Source organism: Leptodactylus fuscus, chromosome 9 (genome assembly GCF_031893055.1).
Source record: "Leptodactylus fuscus isolate aLepFus1 chromosome 9, aLepFus1.hap2, whole genome shotgun sequence".
Classification (NCBI taxonomy): domain Eukaryota; kingdom Metazoa; phylum Chordata; class Amphibia; order Anura; family Leptodactylidae; genus Leptodactylus; species Leptodactylus fuscus.
Genome location: NC_134273.1, coordinates 35,938,068 through 35,960,208, shown reverse-complemented (window position 1 = coordinate 35,960,208; position 22,141 = coordinate 35,938,068).

Below are 22,141 nucleotides of genomic sequence, written 5' to 3'. Positions count from 1 at the left end.
AAATGCAAGTCATTTTAAAGGGTTCACTTACTTTTTCGTGCACCTATGGTAGACTTTCTCATACAGTAAATTACAGAAAAGTTGGTGCTATGGTACATCCCATACTTTCTAAAGTATATATATATATATATTATTGCAATGAATTATATTGCTGCAGAGGCGGAGCCTCCATAATGATATTAGTGTAGGTGTCGGTATAGCACGTAACATATTCATATGTACTTGGTTAACCTGCATTCAAAGATCACGAAAAATAACGCATTAAAGACCTGCTAAACGTATGTGATTTATATGCCATAAATCATGACGTCTATGTATTGTCTGTCTCTTTCAACTTTCGCACTGAATGTGAAATTCAACCTGAGGTGCAGAAGCATTATTGTTATAAGCCATAAGGTTAGTACAGAACAGATGGTGCTGTAGTCAGAGCCGTAGGATATTTGCCATCCCAAGCAACAAGCCATTCCATGCCGCCCACTCTGCCGGGAGGTGGGAAAAACAACACAGAATATTACGCTGGTACAGAACTTGAATCTGGGATATCAGAACGCAGTGACAATATGTTTGCTTGTGTTAATGTAGGATAAGTTCATCTCATTCTATTAGTATTTAATTAATTAATATTTTGGCAATTTAGAATTGAACAATCTTGATATTACCAGACAAGAATAAATTGGGGCAATGATGTATGATGTATCGGTCAGAATGCAATGTGACCTTTTACTATGTGTATAGGCCTAGTAAAATCACAGACTGAAACTATAAGCTCAACAGAATTCGATTCATCCATATTGTGTCGACATTAACCTCATTGTCAAACGCTGAAAGGATACTGCTTAGAGGGCAAAGTAGATAGGGGAGGTTTTTGCAGACAGATTTTGAGGCGGAATCCACCTCAAAATCCGCCTACAAAATGGCTCCCATTGACTTCAATGGGAGCTGCTCGCTTTTTTTCCCGCTAGCTAGGAGTGGAAGAAAGAAGCAACATGGCCTATCTTGCCGCGGATTGCGCAGCTGAGTCACCTGCGGAGTCCGCAGCTCTAGACACGCTCCTCTTTAAGTCCATTCATTCTAGAATAATCAGGAGGGGGATGCCACGATGGAATGCCAATGCACTGCGTCGGCATCCCATCGCAGCTAGCCACGCAGAAGTTTACATGGCGGAAACCATTTTGTGAACATACCCTAAAGGTGTTGCCTTAGTGTTATGGATAGATGCAAGGCTGCAATAAAAGCAATAGCAAGCAATTGGCTGAAAACTGCAAACAGTAGAGACAGCTGTCTACAACCAACTCACCTCTGCGAGCCCAGATAGACCCCCAGAGCTCATCGCGAGACAAGATGGACTTTGCTGGATCTGGGAATCTACATTGTCGCCAAACAGAAAAATGTACTAATAGTAAATGCACTGCTAATAAAAAATTTAAAAAAAAATACAAGGACCGCTAAAACTTAAAAAGTGGACAGAAGAGAAGTCGTACATCAGGGTCAAAACCAGGAGAGACAAATAAGCAAAGAGGGGAGACAGTAGCAAGATCTGAGAAGTTAGGCAGAGGTCAAAAATCCAGCCAAGAACATCACAATAGAATCAGAATCCAAAGGGAAATCCAAGGAGCAAGCCAGAGGTCACAAATAATACAGATACCCACACGATGGAAGCCAAACTAGCAGTACTAAACTAATAGTCAGCAAATGTCTCAGGAGGGTTTGAAGTGACCCCCGCCCCCCTAATTCTTTACACGTTACACAGCCTGTACTCCATACACAGTAACTTTCAGTGAGAGGCAGAAACAGCTCTCAATACAGAAGCAAGGGAGAGAATGAAAAAAATGCAGGATTCAAAATCTGTTCATAAAGTATATTCCAAAATGTATTTATGACACAAATACTGCCAGAAAATCAAAAGTTTTCCAAAAATTTTGTTACATTTGAAACAAGGTGGATTCTCAAGAGCCGATGTGGCCGCTATAGCTACCATATCCTCTTTCTCCCGCCTCTGCTTCCCATTCTTGGGAGGATTGCTAGTCTCTGGCTGCCATTTTGGGGAGGTTCTTTTGTCATGACAGCTGGGTGCCTATTGAATACCCCCAGGCTTGTCTGGCATTATATTCTATTACAGGTTACTCTGTTCAGCCTGTAATAGAAATGCCAGTATTTTACAATGCATTAATTGAAGTGAAAAAATTAAGAATTAAAAATTCAAATCCCCCTAGGGCACATCTAAAAGTTTAAAAAAAAGAAAGAAAATGAAACAAATTCCCATTAGGTTTAATTTGAATAAAAACCCATCAAAACAATAGATATTCTCCAAAATAGTGTAACTACAAAGTACATCTGTCCATGCAAAAAATAGACACTCTATGCATCCTCATCCATTTCTTCCAGTGTAGATGTACAGTAGGTAATCTCAGATGGGCCCATAGGGGAAGAGGTGGGATCCTGGGCTAGGTGGTCTTAACCATACTATGTGTAGATTATTCAAGAAACTACCCAGTTTACTTTTCTATACGGCAGGTACACTGGGCGGCTGAGGAGTGTCCTGCTGCATTGTTCTTTTGGAGGGTGTGGCTGGCCTCCATTTTGGTTCGTGCACCCCACCCATCTGTCCATGGCTGATTTTAATTAGAGCAAAATATTGGTAAACTACACTACCCTATTCATTCAGATCGCAGGTCCAGAGAGGGGAGGCTGTTTGTGGTGTATGCCAGACATGGTATGGGTGAAAAACACATTTGCCCTTAATTCATGGGAGACCAAGGTCCCAAGAGAGGTGAGTCATTTTAGTGTAGGGACCCATGTAACAGAAGTTGCCGTGACATTGTAGGTGAGCTTACAATTACAATTTTATCAAAATGTAAAGTACTAAAAACTCATATTTATGTATCCTTATATACAGTAGATAGTTGCAGTAATGCTCTTGGTGCTAGCAGTGTGCAGTTGCAACTTTGTATTCGCAACTGAGATGTCCTCCACACTGCAGGGTCCCAGTCACTTGTCATTTTGAGGTCTGCTGTTGTGTGGGCACATAAGCTCGCCCTAGTTCACAGCAAGAGCCAGGCAGCAAACTACTGGTAGGACCCAAGGACAGAAACATTTAGAAGCAAGAGCTAGGCGGCAAGATACTATTGGAAACAGCGCCGCACCTCCCATGAAGCTACCTGAAGCGACCGCTTCAGGCGGCACTATCACGGGCACCCGGGGGGTGGAGGGCAGCTTTCTGTCGTCCGCCTCTGGCGGCATAAAACCTAGGTTCACCCCTGATTGGAAAATACTTTTTTACAGTGTCATTTACCTATAGCTATATATTGAGCCCCCAGAATGAATTTTATTGGTCAATCCTAGGCACCCCAGTCACGCTGACAGTAGGGTTCCATGGAAGCTCAAAGGATGCCACATTAGTCTCCATCCACACGATGGTAATAAAATCTACCATGTATTTCCATGGCTGAACTCCATCCACTGAAATGTATAAGAAATCCATGAAAACATGCACAACATCCTATTTTTCCCTGCTATTTTCACAGCATATGTGTGTGAATATGTCCAAACGTCTGAACTGAGTTTATTCAAACTGGACATTTCCTCTAAATAATGAAGGTAAAAAATTCATAGCCTAGATTAATAAAGCAAGTTCCACCGCTGGCTGGATTATTAGTGAAGCCACAGAGGCTGCCGGGGGACTCATATAATGTGTCAGCAGTAAAACATCTAGAAATTATAAATTCATAAAAGTAATAACTATTCCTTACCTTACTGCTTTGTTAAGCACAGTGAGATCTAATGTGAACACTGACTGGTAAATTACACGTTTCTGCACTCATTGTATGTCGCAGCGAACAGGGTAATGTAGGACAATTGTGTGTCTAACTCCAAAACATGGTCCTATTATTTGATCCCCTCCTTCTCTATTCCATTCCCATTATATAGTGTATTCAGTACCAGTGCGGCTCTATAGACTTCCCGTAAACCATTCATGACAAGAAATTAGCTCTGAAACTGGAGCAATTGATAAAATATGGGAATATGATGGCGAATAAATGGACGAATAATACATGACACAATGGGGCATATTTACTAACGCTGGCATGATGGCAGGTTGTATACAAATACATAATTAAAAGGTAATGTGCACGATAGCAGCAATGGATCTGGGATTACTAGGTAATCAAAAATATCCAGCAGAATATCCCCCAAAGAAAATTGTTTGATGAAATATAACTTTTATTGAATAATATGTTAAAATAACCGACGAGGCAGCTCCTAACAGTATCTATCACAATAGTGGTGTCGATACTAGACACCATAAAATTGTCTTGGCCGGACAGCAGCACAACTGTGCAGTATGAACTAGATGCTGGGTGGTCAAGCAAGGTCAAGCAAACATGTCCTGCATATGCACATTAAGTTCAACACTAGCGTCAGAGCCCATCAGTATAGATCATTTCTGGCTCAGGCTTTCCACTAGCTGTCGCAATGTGTATGTACATATACTGAAATTTACAGCAGCATATAAGCCCAATGACATAGATGAATCTACGCTCAGCCTGATTGCCCAATGTTACTAAATATCAGTTTCTCATACTGACTAATACTTTATTTATGAAAGCAAGAGTGGAATTGCTGCATCAGACCCCTACAATGAACCACCCAAAAACTGCAGGTTAGGGGGCCACACGGTGGCTCAGTGGTTAGCACTGCAGACTTGCAGCACTGGAGTCCCGGTGTTCAAATCCCACCAAGGGCAAAAAAAACCATCTACAAGGAGTTTTTGTATGTTTTCCCCGTGTTTGCATGGATTTCCATCCCATATTCCAAAAACACATACTGATAGGGAAAAATGTACATGTCCCTATGTAGGACTCACAATCTATATTTTTTTTTAAAACTGCAGGTTAGCGGTGGTCCAGTTAGCAAACGTCCACTGTGGGCATAGACAGGTAAGGAAGTATGACAGTTCGCTCTCCCCCTTTATTTTAGCTAATACTGTGTGTTAACAGCTATTAGTCAAAAACCATTGTTCCATAGCCTCATAGTCTCAACGTGTTTCCTTCTATCAGTACTGGGACCCACCATTTGGGCCCGGGAATTGCGGTTTTAACCGCACATCGTATTTAGGTGTAGTGGGTTTCATTTAGACAGTCTCCTGATGAATTATTGCACATAAGGAAACACATTGAGACTATGAGACTATGGAACTCTGTTTTTTGACTAATAGCTGTTAATGTAATGTGCACAATACTCTATAAAATGCTGCATGTCTATTGATAGATATGCTTAAGGCTCAGGCCCCACGTTGCAAAAACGTAGATTTTTTTTGTAGCAAATTTTGTTGCGGTTTTTTGATCCAAAGCCAGGAGTGGAGTGAGCAGAAGATAGATGTATAAGAACTTTTTATATATTTTCCATTTCTTTTGCAGCCATTCATGGCTTTGGCTCAAAAAATCCCCAGCAAAATCTGCAACAGAAAAAAACTGCGTTTCCGTAACGTGGAGTCTTACACTAAAATTTTTGTAAATCAGTTGTACACATTCAGAAAAAGTCATGCTTATATTTTCTACTTGCTAGTGAAATGGTTTTGATGTATTGATAGGTGATCTCTAATTTTTGCAGGCTTGAGTGCCCAATTTTTATATTGTGGGTCTGTCAGAATCAAGCTGATTTCTTTAGGTAAAAAACCTGCATTTTGATTAATTTTGTGTTTATTTCCCTGTATGCCTGCAGTCTTCAAAAGCCAAAATGTTTGTTGGACAAAGGTTGATCCTATAGCTAATAGCTCGCTTATTCTCAGAAGTCCCATAGAACTGAATGGAGAGAGCCACGCATGCACAGACAACTCACTGCGGTCACAAGATGATAGTCGAGGATTCTTATTCTCAAGACAGATACAATTCCAGAGAAACCATTATCTACGGGACATTTATATACCCAGTGGATATGCTGTAAATATACCAGATGGAAAAACCTCTTTAAATGAAGGCTACAAGGTGATTTTGGCCATGTAGCCTCCCACTACTCAAAAACCTCCGTGTCGCCCTATAACTCCTGCACTAATGTAACAGAATTAAGTCACACTTCAACCCTGACGACTTCTAGTCACTAATTAACTCAGTTGTGCTCAATTATTTTTTATGAGTTTTTTATAAATATTCAGTAAAATTATATATGTATCTTTTATTATCAGCTGAAGCTCAGGTGTATTTGTTTCTTTGGGTTGGCGATGTGACTTCATTCACCTTTTAGTGCGGTAGTAACAAGGTAGCACAGCAGTGTTTGGTTGTACAACAGGAGTCGTGCCATAAATGTTCTGATGTCTTGCTCTTCTCTGTCTTCAGGTGCATTCACTTCTCCTACTTTGATGCATTGGCTTACTTCGAGAATTTTGTTGCACATTGTTGCATTTTAAATCCCACCCTCTTTTCTTTTAAAGACACACCCCTTTGTACTTATGTCTAACTCCCTTGTTGTACAAGCCCAAAAAACGTATCTAAAACATATAATAAATGTGGTGTACAATGTGTAAGACAGTTTTATACATCCAAATTATAACAGAATTCTAGCACATTCAGCTTAGTAAATCTGTCCCATTGTCAGAAGTGCATTGTAAATGGAGGGGAAGCATATAGGAAAGATACTACTTCTCCTATGGTTTTCACCCATTCATGGTTTCAACAAGAAGTCCCACCAGATACAGAAGTCCATCTCAAGAATAGGACGTTGAACGCTGTTCACAAATTTTAGACATTTCAGAATACCCTTAGTCTTGAGATTTATGAAATGTGTATGACATATAATTTTATAGTACACAATATAAGTATGTTGTATCTTTACTTCACAACATACATTAAATATTAAGGTGACCATCTGGCTTTCGCAATTGTCTGTCAATGACACTTGTAAGGAGATTATGATCATAGAGGTGCAGGCACTTGTAACTTCAACAATCTATAGTAAAAAGGGTCCGCTTGGGCTCTTCCAAGATCTGTGTTTCTTTGTTTTTTTAGGGTTAAACTTATGTTAAAAGGGAGTCTACTACTTCCCCCAAGCTACTTCAACTGTTATCGCCGCATTAGTGAGCACATTACAGTGAGAGACATCATGTCCCTGTTATGTACGTCATTTTTGTAAAAATACAACTTTGAAGAACTATGTAAATGAGGCAGCTGGTGCACTGGGGGCGGAGCTTTGCTCCTGGAAGGACTGCTCCTGCTGCTCAGGTTGAATGTCTCACAAAATGTGAAGGGGGATTCATCCTAGAATATAACTGTACCCCAGTCCCTTGTAGTACAATCCTGTTAGTCTACCCTTGACATTCATCTTGGAGAGAAGTGGCTTCTGGATGAATTATTGTCAAAACAATAAAACGTGATCAGTCCTGTGTCATGTCAACAGTAAAGCATCCGGAGACCATTCATATGCGGGGCTGCTTTTTATCCAAGGGAGCGGACTCACTCCCAGTTTGGTCTAAGAACACTATTTTCTACACTAGATCCTCCAAGAGCAACTTCTCCCAACCATCCAGTAGAAATGTACTGACAAACAATACTTCACCAAGCATGACGAACACCATCTCACAAGGCAAGACTGATAACTAAGTGGCTCTGTGAACAAAACATTGAAATTTTGGATCCAAGATCAGGAAACTCCCTGGATTCAATCCCTTTGAGAATCTGTGGTCAATCCTCAAAAACCGGCTGGACATAACACTGAAACTGCAACCACTGCCTAGACAAGAATGCCAGTAGCTGATATTCACAATGCCAGGGAAGATTGAAGATGTCTTTGAAAATAAGAGTCAACACTACACATTGAGTCTTTGCATAAACTTGATGTATTTGTCAATAAAAGTGTAAGAAATCCTTATAAATGTAATCCAGTATTTGTGGCAATCTCAAAACATTTGGCCATGACTCTATAGTTGTGTAGCTTGCCATAAAAAGCTGTCACTCACTGATCTGATATTGATGACCTATTCTAAGGTGCTAAGGATATGTCATCAATGTCAATTCCCCCAAGACTAGAAAATACCTTTCACCACTTAAACCTGCTCCAATGTTATAGACACCAATTCTCTGAATCTAAATTGACAACAATGTCCGCTCTTTAGCTTTATGCATGATGGAAAGGAAGAAGCGTTACATCAGATGAAGGATGAAGAACTTGGATCAGTTCCATAACTTGTCTTCTAATAGGCTAAAAGAAGGATTGTTTATAGAGATGCAAGAAATGTTATCAGGCAGAGACATGCCGTACCCATGACTGTGCTTAACTAATTTTGATGCTTAAAGGGACTATATAATCTATATAAAACCAGATAGGGAAACATATTTCTTAGTTTTTTTTTTCCTTTTTTTGTACATATTTATGGTGGCAGTCATATTGTCTGAACGGCTGCTACCAGTATTACAGATATGCTTTACAGCAGTCCCATGGACCAGTGACACACTAGTCTGGAGATGACTCAATGACACAGGATATTTTTTTTAGCTATGCTTTGTGACCTGTGTAGGGATGGCTGTGCCTTGGAGTAGATAAGCTGTGACCATTACATTTATATATGGTTGTCCATATTTTATCTATAGGTAGCTGTTACTACTGTATTGTAATCCTGCCTGGGCTCATAACAAGAGGGCTGCTGCAAAGAAATCTCCTGCAGAACTTAACATCATATTATTTCACTTAGTGGCTAGAGTGAAAACTTCAGGATTTTAGGACATTGTCATGAAAAATTAAAATATACAATTAAAACTTTTTTAAAAAAATGTATTTAAAAAAAGTATGCCAAACATAAATTTTCTGATGACACGTTCCCATCAGAACAGACCCAAACAGGACATACACTGTGCAGAATTGTCCTTGTAAGTAGCTATAGCAAAACCACCCAAAATTGGGTATTTTTTCCACTGCGACTTACCCACAGGTTTCTTCTATAGATCCCTACAGCTTTCAAAAAAACCAAAAACCCACAACAAATAATTGTGTTTTGTTTCTTAGTTTTTACATGCAGCAGGTGGATGAGATTTGTCCACATCGTGTCACCAGTGCCGCTACCATAGATCGCAGCAGATTAGCCACTGACAATTTTGTGGCCGCTGCAGTGGCGCTGTATGTGGCCTTGGCCTTAGAGTTGACCAAAGATTGAAATTCAGGACTGTCCTATGTGTCATGGCCGCTTGAGACATCTGTTTTACAAATGGAATTGGACTGTTTGGCAGCAAAAGGGTTCATTTTTCTGATCACGGCAGTGAATAGATATGCATAGCAGTATTCTAGTATTAGTATATGACTGCGGTATGCGTATCGTGTACCCAGATCGTCTTCATACAGCATTCTTCCCTTTGATTCAGGCTTTTGAGCTTTCCCTTTGTACCTGTAGGATAAATGATTGCCAGGATAGAATACAGAATGATGATCAATTTGGGAATTTTTTTTTCTGTGATTTTCTGAGACCTTTTGACCAGAACCAAAGATCATAGAAATACATTTTTTAGATTTTTCATTTTGCCCGGTGTCTATCAGGAGGTGAATTTCAGTAAAATTGGGTCTTGCCTGTAGAATTCTTTTATAATCCGTTTCCTTTCTTCTACTGCGCTTGACTGAGCATCTGGAAAGACTCTTTCTAGTGGCTATAGAATTTTATCATACAGCCTTGAAATGTAATGGCTTTCAATTGAATAGTATTGTACATTGTTCAGCTGGTTGCATAGGTGCTGGTGCAGAGAGCGAGAGATTGGGAGATGAAACAGAAAATCCAATAATTGCTCAATCCTCGTGTTTCCTCATTGTTCTACTAGAGGCGGACACAGTCATTTATAGTTGACGTGTTTAGTGGAAATTAGAGCAGCATTGCAGGGGTAAAGGAAGAAGGATATCATGGCGCAGGCTCATAATGCATAACCATTATAGTCATTTAGTGTCTTTACATAGGAACAGGCGGCATCCAGTAATTGAACTGTTCCCTGCAGTTTTCCGTTCTTTAACAGCATGTCTCTTGTATCTCTATATACTTGGATTTAGACCAGATCTTATGTAACACAATACAAAGATCAATGCACATCTTTACAGATTGTGTGTCAGCAGGTGGGGGATAGATTTATTTAAAGTTACACATATGACAACTACAGACACCTCTAATAGGGAAAGTTCACGCACAGCAGATTTGTTACACAACATACTTTGTAAGGTTGAAAAAAATAGCTCAGTGTAGTTCAGCCTTATCATCTTGCAAGAATGACCAGAGGAAGGCAAAATCCCTATAAGGTTGAAGCTACTTTCCCTCAGCTTAAAAGGGATATGACACAAAATATATTTTGTCATAAATCCACGGGATAGGGATCCATTGCTGATTTGTGGAGGTCTGACCCCTAAGACTCTCACCAACCCTGAGGATGGCGGTGTTTTACACCCACTGGGAATATAGACTTCTCTATAGAGGACCTTTAACAAGTCCAGCTCTTTACATCATTTAATAGTTGCCCTCCACTGATTCTGGCACAGTTAGAATTTTTTCTCTAATCCCCGCGGTTCCTGAGCAATAATTGCTGTTAGTTTTGGTTCCTGATATACTATATACTATACTGTACTGTCAAATGGGCAGTGTCAGGCAGGAGCAGACAAGGGGCGTGATTCTGAATTCTGACACTGGCTGCCTCTGATTGGTCCCCCTGCCTGACACCGCCCTTCTGACATTACAGAGCCTAAGGCTGAGTTCACACGGGGTATTTTGGTTAGGATATTGAGGCCATATTCGCCTCAAAATTCTGACCAAAGAGACAGCTCCCATTGAAATGGGAGCCGGTCAGTTCTTTTTTCCGGAAGCCGTTTGTTCTGGACATGCTCATTCTTCAGGCCCATTCGCCTAGCACTGCACTGGCATCTAGATGCGGCTACCCGTTTTTTTGGTCCGGAAACTGAGGCGGAACCCTGTGTGCACTCAGACTAAATAGCACTTTGGGCACCAACAATATCTGGGTTTGTTTCTCCGGAATGGTGGGGGCTCAAGAGAAAATTCCAACTACACTGAAATCAGTGGAACGGATGCTAAGAAATAGAGATGATGAAAAGTCCTCTTTAAGGAGGACTTTCCTCTCCAACTTCAAATATAGGAATTAGAAGAAATACCTAGTTCAACAGCCTATTTCCAAAAAACTAGTAACTATAACTTATAACTTCAGGCAGATATGTCCACAGTCTTTCTGCTCTTGCCAGTGATTCATGAGGAGAGAACCTTGCTTAATTCAGGTGACCCTAACCTATCTTATCTGCAAGCCCGGGTTGATATGCTAGGTCCCGGTGACAGACTCCCTTTACGTGTAACTAAACTTTTGAATGACTTTTTGATTTTCTGGCAGTATTTGTGATATTAATAAATATTGTAACACAAAACATTAGAAAATTTTCTTTTCTGTGAAATCCCGCACTAAGATCCACTTTCTTTTCCTTGTTTCTCTATTGCAAGCTGAAATCTTGATTGAAAATCGAAAACTGTCTGAAAGTCTCAACACACTTTAATTTCAACCTTTACCCACAGCAGGAGCTCCTGAGTCAAGTTGGTGAATACTTTCTTTCTATCATTTTTCTATAAACCAATTATGAGTGAAGTCGACCTCTCCAGACATGATCTGGATGTTGTCCATCAGTCACATGAAATATTAATTCTAATACATCCCTCACCCACCACAAGCTACTCTTCCATTAACAACTGGATTGTAGATGTAAAACACCATCAACTATAACTTACCGGGAATTTGGTTTTCTTTCAACTTCTACCCAGTCAAAGGACAGAGAATATTTTTCCTAGCCTTAGTTCTATTGCCAAAAATAATGTAAATTTAACAGTAGGCAGTAAAATACAGATGCATAATCTGCCTTTCACTATCCCTGTAAAAAGAGTGTTCTTTATTGTATACATTTATCCTTGCTGTACTGAATAGTGTAGAGGCCTACAAAAGATATGCAAGAAATCTGTGAACCTGTGAAATAGATACAGCCATGGCCGTAAGTATTAGAGATGAGCGAACACTAAAATGTTCGAGGTTCGAAATTCGATTCGAACAGCCGCTCAATGTTCGTGTGTTCGAACGGGTTTCGAACCCCATTATAGTCTATGGGGAACAGATACTCGTTAAGGGGGAAACCCAAATCCGTGTCTGGAGGGTCACCAAGTCCACTATGACACCCCAGGAAATGATGCCAACACCTCTGGAATGACACTGGGACAGCAGGGGAAGCATGTCTGGGGGCATCTAACACACCAAAGACCCTCTATTACCGCAACATCACAGCCTAACAACTACACACTTTACACACTCAATACCACCTCTCTGACAGTAGGAAAACACCTTGAAACATGTGTATTTGGCACTTGCAGTGAGGAGAGCTTGTCACCAGCAGTGAATTTGGCCCTTGTAGTAAGTTGAGGTTGGCACCAACATTTGTTTTGAAAATCAGGGTGGATTGAGCCTCTAACCAGCAGAGTTTGGGCAAATTCATGGTGGAGGGAGCCTCTAAACACCCCAGTTTGGGCAAATTCATGGTGGAGGGAGCCTCTAAAAACCCCAGTTTGGACCAATTCATGGTGGAGGGAGCCTCTAACCAGCCCAGTGTGGGCAAATTCATGGTGGAGGGAGCCTCTAAACAGCCCAGTTTGGGCAAATTCATGGTGGAGGGAGCCTCTAACCAGCCCAGTTTGGACCAATTAATGGTGGAGGGAGCCTCTAACCAGCCCAGTTTGGACCAATTAATGGTGGAGGGAGCCTCTAACCAGCCCAGTTTGGACCAATTCATGGTGGAGGGAGCCTCTAAACAGCCCAGTTTGGGCAAATTCATGGTGGAGGGAGCCTCTAAAAAACCCAGTTTGGACCAATTCATGGTGGAGGGAGCCTCTAACCAGCCCAGTTTGGACCAATTAATGGTGGAGGGAGCCTCTAACCAGCCCAGTTTGGACCAATTCATGGTGGAGGGAGCCTCTAAACAGCCAAGTTTTGGGAAATTCATGGTGGAGGGAGCCTCTAACCAGCCCAGTTTGGACCAATTCATGGTGGAGGGAGCCTCTAAACAGCCAAGTTTTGGGAAATTCATGGTGGAGGGAGCCTCTAACCAGCCCAGTTTGGACCAATTCATGGTGGAGGGAGCCTCTAAAAAACCCAGTTTGGACCAATTCATGGTGGAGGGAGCCTCTAAACAGCCCAGTTTGGGCAAATTCATGGTGGAGGGAGCCTCTAACCAGCCCAGTTTGGACCAATTAATGGTGGAGGGAGCCTCTAAACAGCCCAGTTTGGGCAAATTCATGGTGGAGGGAGCCTCTAACCAGCCCAGTTTGGACCAATTCATGGTGGAGGGAGCCTCTAACCAGCCCAGTTTGGACCAATTAATGGTGGAGGGAGCCTCTAAAAAACCCAGTTTGGACCAATTCATGGTGGAGGGAGCCTCTAAACAGCCCAGTTTGGGCAAATTCATGGTGGAGGGAGCCTCTAACCAGCCCAGTTTGGACCAATTAATGGTGGAGGGAGCCTCTAACCAGCCCAGTTTGGACCAATTCATGGTGGAGGGAGCCTCTAACCAGCCCAGTTTGGACCAATTCATGGTGGAGGGAGCCTCTAAACAGCCCAGTTTGGGCAAATTCATGGTGGAGGGAGCCTCTAACCAGCCCAGTTTGGACCAATTCATGGTGGAGGGAGCCTCTAACCAGCCCAGTTTGGACCAATTAATGGTGGAGGGAGCCTCTAAAAAACCCAGTTTGGACCAATTCATGGTGGAGGGAGCCTCTAAACAGCCCAGTTTGGGCAAATTCATGGTGGAGGGAGCCTCTAACCAGCCCAGTTTGGACCAATTAATGGTGGAGGGAGCCTCTAAACAGCCCAGTTTGGGCAAATTCATGGTGGAGGGAGCCTCTAACCAGCCCAGTTTGGACCAATTCATGGTGGAGGGAGCCTCTAACCAGCCCAGTTTGGACCAATTAATGGTGGAGGGAGCCTCTAACCAGCCCAGTTTGGACCAATTCATGGTGGAGGGAGCCTCTAAACAGCCCAGTTTGGGCAAATTCATGGTGGAGGGAGCCTCTAAAAAACCCAGTTTGGACCAATTCATGGTGGAGGGAGCCTCTAACCAGCCCAGTTTGGACCAATTAATAGTGGAGGGAGCCTCTAACCAGCCCAGTTTGGACCAATTCATGGTGGAGGGAGCCTCTAACCAGCCCAGTTTGGACCAATTCATGGTGGAGGGAGCCTCTAAACAGCCCAGTTTGGGCAAATTCATGGTGGAGGGAGCCTCTAAAAAACCCAGTTTGGACCAATTCATGGTGGAGGGAGCCTCTAACCAGCCCAGTTTGGACCAATTAATGGTGGAGGGAGCCTCTAACCAGCCCAGTTTGGACCAATTCATGGTGGAGGGAGCCTCTAAACAGCCAAGTTTTGGGAAATTCATGGTGGAGGGAGCCTCTAACCAGCCCAGTTTGGACCAATTCATGGTGGAGGGAGCCTCTAAAAAACCCAGTTTGGACCAATTCATGGTGGAGGGAGCCTCTAACCAGCCCAGTTTGGACCAATTAATGGTGGAGGGAGCCTCTAACCAGCCCAGTTTGGACCAATTCATGGTGGAGGGAGCCTCTAACCAGCCCAGTTTGGACCAATTCATGGTGGAGGGAGCCTCTAAACAGCCCAGTTTGGGCAAATTCATGGTGGAGGGAGCCTCTAAAAAACCCAGTTTGGACCAATTCATGGTGGAGGGAGCCTCTAACCAGCCCAGTTTGGACCAATTAATGGTGGAGGGAGCCTCTAACCAGCCCAGTTTGGACCAATTCATGGTGGAGGGAGCCTCTAAACAGCCAAGTTTTGGGAAATTCATGGTGGAGGGAGCCTCTAACCAGCCCAGTTTGGACCAATTCATGGTGGAGGGAGCCTCTAAACAGCCAAGTTTTGGGAAATTCATGGTGGAGGGAGCCTCTAACCAGCCCAGTTTGGACCAATTCATGGTGGAGGGAGCCTCTAAAAAACCCAGTTTGGACCAATTCATGGTGGAGGGAGCCTCTAAAAAACCCAGTTTGGACCAATTCATGGTGGAGGGAGCCTCTAACCAGCCCAGTTTGGACCAATTAATGGTGGAGGGAGCCTCTAACCAGCCCAGTTTGGACCAATTAATGGTGGAGGGAGCCTCTAACCAGCCCAGTTTGGACCAATTCATGGTGGAGGGAGCCTCTAAACAGCCAAGTTTTGGGAAATTCATGGTGGAGGGAGCCTCTAACCAGCCCAGTTTGGACCAATTCATGGTGGAGGGAGCCTCTAAAAAACCCAGTTTGGACCAATTCATGGTGGAGGGAGCCTCTAACCAGCCCAGTTTGGACCAATTAATGGTGGAGGGAGCCTCTAACCAGCCCAGTTTGGACCAATTCATGGTGGAGGGAGCCTCTAACCAGCCCAGTTTGGACCAATTCATGGTGGAGGGAGCCTCTAAACAGCCCAGTTTGGGCAAATTCATGGTGGAGGGAGCCTCTAAAAAACCCAGTTTGGACCAATTCATGGTGGAGGGAGCCTCTAACCAGCCCAGTTTGGACCAATTAATGGTGGAGGGAGCCTCTAACCAGCCCAGTTTGGACCAATTCATGGTGGAGGGAGCCTCTAAACAGCCAAGTTTTGGGAAATTCATGGTGGAGGGAGCCTCTAACCAGCCCAGTTTGGACCAATTCATGGTGGAGGGAGCCTCTAAACAGCCAAGTTTTGGGAAATTCATGATGGAGGGAGCCTCTAACCAGCCCAGTTTGGACCAATTCATGGTGGAGGGAGCCTCTAAAAAACCCAGTTTGGACCAATTCATGGTGGAGGGAGCCTCTAAAAAACCCAGTTTGGACCAATTCATGGTGGAGGGAGCCTCTAACCAGCCCAGTTTGGACCAATTAATGGTGGAGGGAGCCTCTAACCAGCCCAGTTTGGACCAATTAATGGTGGAGGGAGCCTCTAACCAGCCCAGTTTGGACCAATTCATGGTGGAGGGAGCCTCTAAACAGCCCAGTTTGGGCAAATTCATGGTGGAGGGAGCCTCTAACCAGCCCAGTTTGGACCAATTCATGGTGGAGGGAGCCTCTAAAAAACCCAGTTTGGACCAATTCATGGTGGAGGGAGCCTCTAAACAGCCCAGTTTGGGCAAATTCATGGTGGAGGGAGCCTCTAAACAGCCAAGTTTTGGGAAATTCATGGTGGAGGGAGCCTCTAACCAGCCCAGTTTGGACCAATTCATGGTGGAGGGAGCCTCTAAAAAACCCAGTTTGGACCAATTCATGGTGGAGGGAGCCTCTAAAAAACCCAGTTTGGACCAATTCATGGTGGAGGGAGCCTCTAAACAGCCCAGTTTGGGCAAATTCATGGTGGAGGAAGCCTCTAACCAGCCCAGTTTGGACCAATTAATGGTGGAGGGAGCCTCTAAACAGCCCAGTTTGGGCAAATTCATGGTGGAGGGAGCCTCTAACCAGCCCAGTTTGGACCAATTCATGGTGGAGGGAGCCTCTAACCAGCCCAGTTTGGGCAAATTCATGGTGGAGGGAGCCTCTAAAAAACCCAGCTTGGACCAATTCATGGTGGAGGGAGCCTCTAACCAGCCCAGTTTGGGCAAATTCATGGTGGAGGGAGCCTCTAAAAAACCCAGTTTGGACCAATTCATGGTGGAGGGAGCCTCTAACCAGCCCAGTTTGGACCAATTAATGGTGGAGGGAGCCTCTAACCAGCCCAGTTTGGACCAATTCATGGTGGAGGGAGCCTCTAAACAGCCAAGTTTTGGGAAATTCATGGTGGAGGGAGCCTCTAACCAGCCCAGTTTGGACCAATTCATGGTGGAGGGAGCCTCTAAACAGCCAAGTTTTGGGAAATTCATGATGGAGGGAGCCTCTAACCAGCCCAGTTTGGACCAATTCATGGTGGAGGGAGCCTCTAAAAAACCCAGTTTGGACCAATTCATGGTGGAGGGAGCCTCTAAAAAACCCAGTTTGGACCAATTCATGGTGGAGGGAGCCTCTAACCAGCCCAGTTTGGACCAATTAATGGTGGAGGGAGCCTCTATCCAGCCCAGTTTGGACCAATTAATGGTGGAGGGAGCCTCTAACCAGCCCAGTTTGGACCAATTCATGGTGGAGGGAGCCTCTAAACAGCCCAGTTTGGGCAAATTCATGGTGGAGGGAGCCTCTAACCAGCCCAGTTTGGACCAATTCATGGTGGAGGGAGCCTCTAAAAAACCCAGTTTGGACCAATTCATGGTGGAGGGAGCCTCTAAACAGCCCAGTTTGGGCAAATTCATGGTGGAGGGAGCCTCTAAACAGCCAAGTTTTGGGAAATTCATGGTGGAGGGAGCCTCTAACCAGCCCAGTTTGGACCAATTCATGGTGGAGGGAGCCTCTAAAAAACCCAGTTTGGACCAATTCATGGTGGAGGGAGCCTCTAAAAAACCCAGTTTGGACCAATTCATGGTGGAGGGAGCCTCTAAACAGCCCAGTTTGGGCAAATTCATGGTGGAGGAAGCCTCTAACCAGCCCAGTTTGGACCAATTAATGGTGGAGGGAGCCTCTAAACAGCCCAGTTTGGGCAAATTCATGGTGGAGGGAGCCTCTAACCAGCCCAGTTTGGACCAATTCATGGTGGAGGGAGCCTCTAACCAGCCCAGTTTGGGCAAATTCATGGTGGAGGGAGCCTCTAAAAAACCCAGCTTGGACCAATTCATGGTGGAGGGAGCCTCTAACCAGCCCAGTTTGGGCAAATTCATGGTGGAGGGAGCCTCTAAAAAACCCAGTTTGGACCAATTCATGGTGGAGGGAGCCTCTAAACAGCCCAGTTTGGGCAAATTCATGGTGGAGGGAGCCTCTAACCAGCCCAGTTTGGACCAATTAATGGTGGAGGGAGCCTCTAAACAGCCCAGTTTGGACCAATTAATGGTGGAGGGAGCCTCTAACCAGCCCAGTTTGGACCAATTAATGGTGGAGGGAGCCTCTAACCAGCCCAGTTTGGACCAATTAATGGTGGAGGGAGCCTCTAACCACCCCAGTTTGGACCAATTAATGGTGGAGGGAGCCTCTAACCAGCCCAGTTTGGACCAATTCATGGTGGAGGGAGCCTCTAAAAAACCCAGTTTGGACCAATTCATGGTGGAGGGAGCCTCTAAACAGCCCAGTTTGGGCAAATTCATGGTGGAGGGAGCCTCTAAACAGCCCAGTTTGGGCAAATTCATGGTGGAGGGAGCCTCTAACCAGCCCAGTTTGGACCAATTAATGGTGGAGGGAGCCTCTAACCAGCCCAGTTTGGACCAATTCATGGTGGAGGGAGCCTCTAAACAGCCAAGTTTGGACCAATTCATGGTGGAGGGAGCCTCTAAAAAACCCAGTTTGGACCAATTCATGGTGGAGGGAGCCTCTAACCAGCCCAGTTTGGACCAATTAATGGTGGAGGGAGCCTCTAACCAGCCCAGTTTGGACCAATTAATGGTGGAGGGAGCCTCTAACCAGCCCAGTTTGGACCAATTCATGGTGGAGGGAGCCTCTAAACAGCCCAGTTTGGGCAAATTCATGGTGGAGGGAGCCTCTAACCAGCCCAGTTTGGACCAATTCATGGTGGAGGGAGCCTCTAAAAAACCCAGTTTGGACCAATTCATGGTGGAGGGAGCCTCTAAACAGCCCAGTTTGGGCAAATTCATGGTGGAGGGAGCCTCTAAACAGCCCAGTTTGGGCAAATTCATGGTGGAGGGAGCCTCTAACCAGCAGAGTTGGTGGAAATCAGGGTGGAGGGAGCCTCTAACCAGCAGAGTTGGGGGAAATCAGGGTGGAGGGAGCCTAGTATTAGCAGAATTGTGCAACGCTTATGGTGGATGAGTATGAGGATGCGGAGGAATTGGAGAGGTTGAGTACAGACATGGAGTTTCATGTTGGGGTGCTTTACACAGGTGGGCACAAAAATGACGGCTCTACCCAGTGGTGGTTCATTTTTATCAAAGTGAGCCGGTCGGCACTCTCAGCTGACAGACGGGTGCGCTTGTCAGTGATGATGCCACCGGCTGCACTGAACACCCTCTCAGATAGGACGCTGGCGGCAGGATAGGACAGCACCTCCAAGGCATATAGGGCAAGTTCAAGCCACAGGTCCAACTTCGACACCCAATACGTGTAGGGCGCAGAGGGGTCGGAGAGGACAGGGCTGTGGTCGGAAAGGTATTCCCGCAACATGCGCCTATACTTCTCACGCCTGGTGACACTAGGACCCTCCGTGGCGGCACTTTGGCGAGGGGGTGCCATCAAGGTGTCCCAGACCTTAGACAGTGTGCCCCTCGTTTGTGTGGACCGGTGAGAACTTGGTTGCCTACTGGAGGAACTGCCCTCCCTGCCGCCAACGTCACATGCTGGAAACATCTCCATCATATTCTGCACCAATTGCCTGTGGCAAGCATTGATGCGATTGGCCCTCCCCTCTACCGGAATAAAAGACGAGATGTTGTTTTTATACCGGGGGTCAAGGATAGCAAAGATCCAGTACTGGTTGTCCTCCATGATTTTGACAATACGCTTGTCGGTTGTAAAGCACCCCAACATGAACTCAGCCATGTCTGCCACAGTGTTAGTTGGCATGACTCCTCTGGCCCCACCGGAAAGTTCAATCTCCATTTCCTCCTCATCCTCCATGTCTACCCATCCGCGCTGCAACAATGGGACGATTCGAAGTTGCCCGGAAGCCTCCTGTATCACCATCACATCATCGGACAACTCTTCTTCCTCCTCCTCCTCCTCCTCCTCCTCCATTAAACGCAGTGAAGCGGACAGATGTGTGGACCTACTCTCCAGCTGTGACGGATCGGATGCTATCCCTAACTCCTCTGTGTGATCTGAGTTATCCCTGATGTCAATCAGGGATTCTCTCAGAACACACAAGAGCGGGATTGTAAGGCTCACCATCGCATCCTCAGAGCTCACCCTCCTTGTGGACTCCTCAAAGACCCGTAGGATGTCACAAAGGTCTCTCATCCATGGCCACTCATGGATGTGAAACTGAGGCAGCTGACTTTGTGGCACCCTAGGGTTTTGTAGCTGGTATTCCATCAAAGGTCTCTGCTGCTCAACCACTCTATTCAACATCTGAAACGTTGAGTTCCAGCGTGTGGGGACGTCGCACAAAAGCCGGTGTTGTGGCACATGCAGGCGTTGCTGGAGAGATTTTAAGCTAGCAGCGGCTACTGTCGACTTGCGAAAGTGGGCGCACATGCGCCGCACTTTCACCAGTAGCTCTGGAACATTGGGGTAGCTCTTTAGGAAACGTTGCACCACTAGGTTGAAGACGTGGGCCAGGCATGGAACATGTTGGAGTCCGGCAAGCTCCAGAGCTGCTACCAGGTTCCGGCCGTTATCACAAACGACCATGCCTGGGCCCAGGTGCAGCGGCTCAAACCATATTGCCGTCTCATCGAGGAGGGCATCCCTCACCTCGGAGGCAGTGTGCTGTCTGTCCCCCAAGCTGATCAGCTTCAGCACAGCCTGCTGACGTCTACCAACGCCAGTGCTGCAACGTTTCCAACTCGTAGCTGGGGTCAATCTAACAGCGGAGGAGGAGGCGGTGGCGGAGGAGGAGGCGGTGGCGGAGGAGGAGGCGGTAGAGGAGGAGGAGGAGGGGGGTGTTCTTCTCGTGTCCCTGCCAGGAATGTTAGGCGGGGAGACGAGGTACACCGGGCCAGTTTGGGAAGCAGTCCCAGCCTCAACTACATTCACCCAGTGTGCCGTCAGTGAAATGTAGCGTCCCTGTCCGCATGCACTTGTCCACGCGTCGGTGGTCAAGTGGACCTTTGTGCAAAGCGCGGAACTAAGGGCCCGCCTGATGTTGAGTGACACGTGCTGGTGCAAGGCGGGGACGGCACACCGGGAGAAGTAGTGACGGCTAGGGACGGCATAGCGAGGTGCCGCAGTTGCCATCAGGTCCAGGAAGGCGGGAGTTTCAACAAGCCGGAACGCCAACATCTCCTGGGCCAGCAGTTTAGCGATGTTGGCGTTCAAGGCTTGCGCGTGTGGGTGGTTAGCAGTGTATTTCTGCCGCCGCTCCAATGTCTGAGAGATGGTGGGTTGTTGTAAAGAAACGCCTGATGGTGCCTTTGATGGTGCAGGAGAAGGAGATAAGACAGGACCAGGGGAGGATGAGGTAGAAGTCAACAAAGTGGCGGAGGCAGATGAAGTGGTGTCCTGGCTCGTCCTCTGGAGTGCATCGCCAGCACAGTCAGCAGTGGCAGTGGCAGAGGCAGTGGCAGAGGCAGTGGCAGTGGCGTGAACGGCAGGCGGCCTTTGTCCTGCCGTTGCTGCCTGCCACTGATTCCAGTGCTTGGATTCCAAATGACGGCGCATTGAAGTGGTGGACAGGTTGCTCTTCTCAGAGCCCCTAATCAATTTCGAGAGGCAAATTGTGCAGACAACACTATATCTGTCCTCGGCGCATTCCTTGAAAAAACTCCACACCTTCGAGAAACGTGCCCTCGAGGTGGGAGTTTTTCGGGGCTGGGTACGAACTGGAACATCTTGGGAGATTCCGGGTGTGGCCTGGCTTCGCCTAAGCTGCTGACCTCTGCCTCTGCCTCTAGCTACCCTTTTTGGTGCTGCACCTGCCTCAACATCCACACTACTTTCCCCGCTTGACATCCCCCCTGTCCAGGTCGGGTCAGTGTCCTCATCATCCACCACTTCCTCTTCCAACTCCTGTCTCATCTCCTCCTCCCGCACAATGCGCCGGTCAACTGGATGCCCTGACGGCAACTGCGTCACATCATCGTCGATGAGGGTGGGTTGCTGGTCATCCACCACCAAATCGAACGGAGATGGAGGAGACTCTAGTGTTTGAGCATCTGGACACAGATGCTCCTCTGTTAGGTTCGTGGAATCGTGACGTGGATAGGCAGGTTGAGGGACAATGAAAGGAGCGGAGAACAGCTCTGGGGAGCAGGGACAGTTTGGGTTATTGTTCTGTAAAGCTTCGGAATTTTGGGAGGAAGGAAGACAAGACTGTTGGGTAATAGGAGGAGAGGAGGCAGAGTCTGACTGGCTGCTGGACAATGTGCTGTAAGCGTTCTCTGACAGCCATTGCAAGACCTGTTCCTGGTTCTCGGGCCTACTAAGGTTTGTACCCTGCAGTTTAGTTAATGTGGCAAG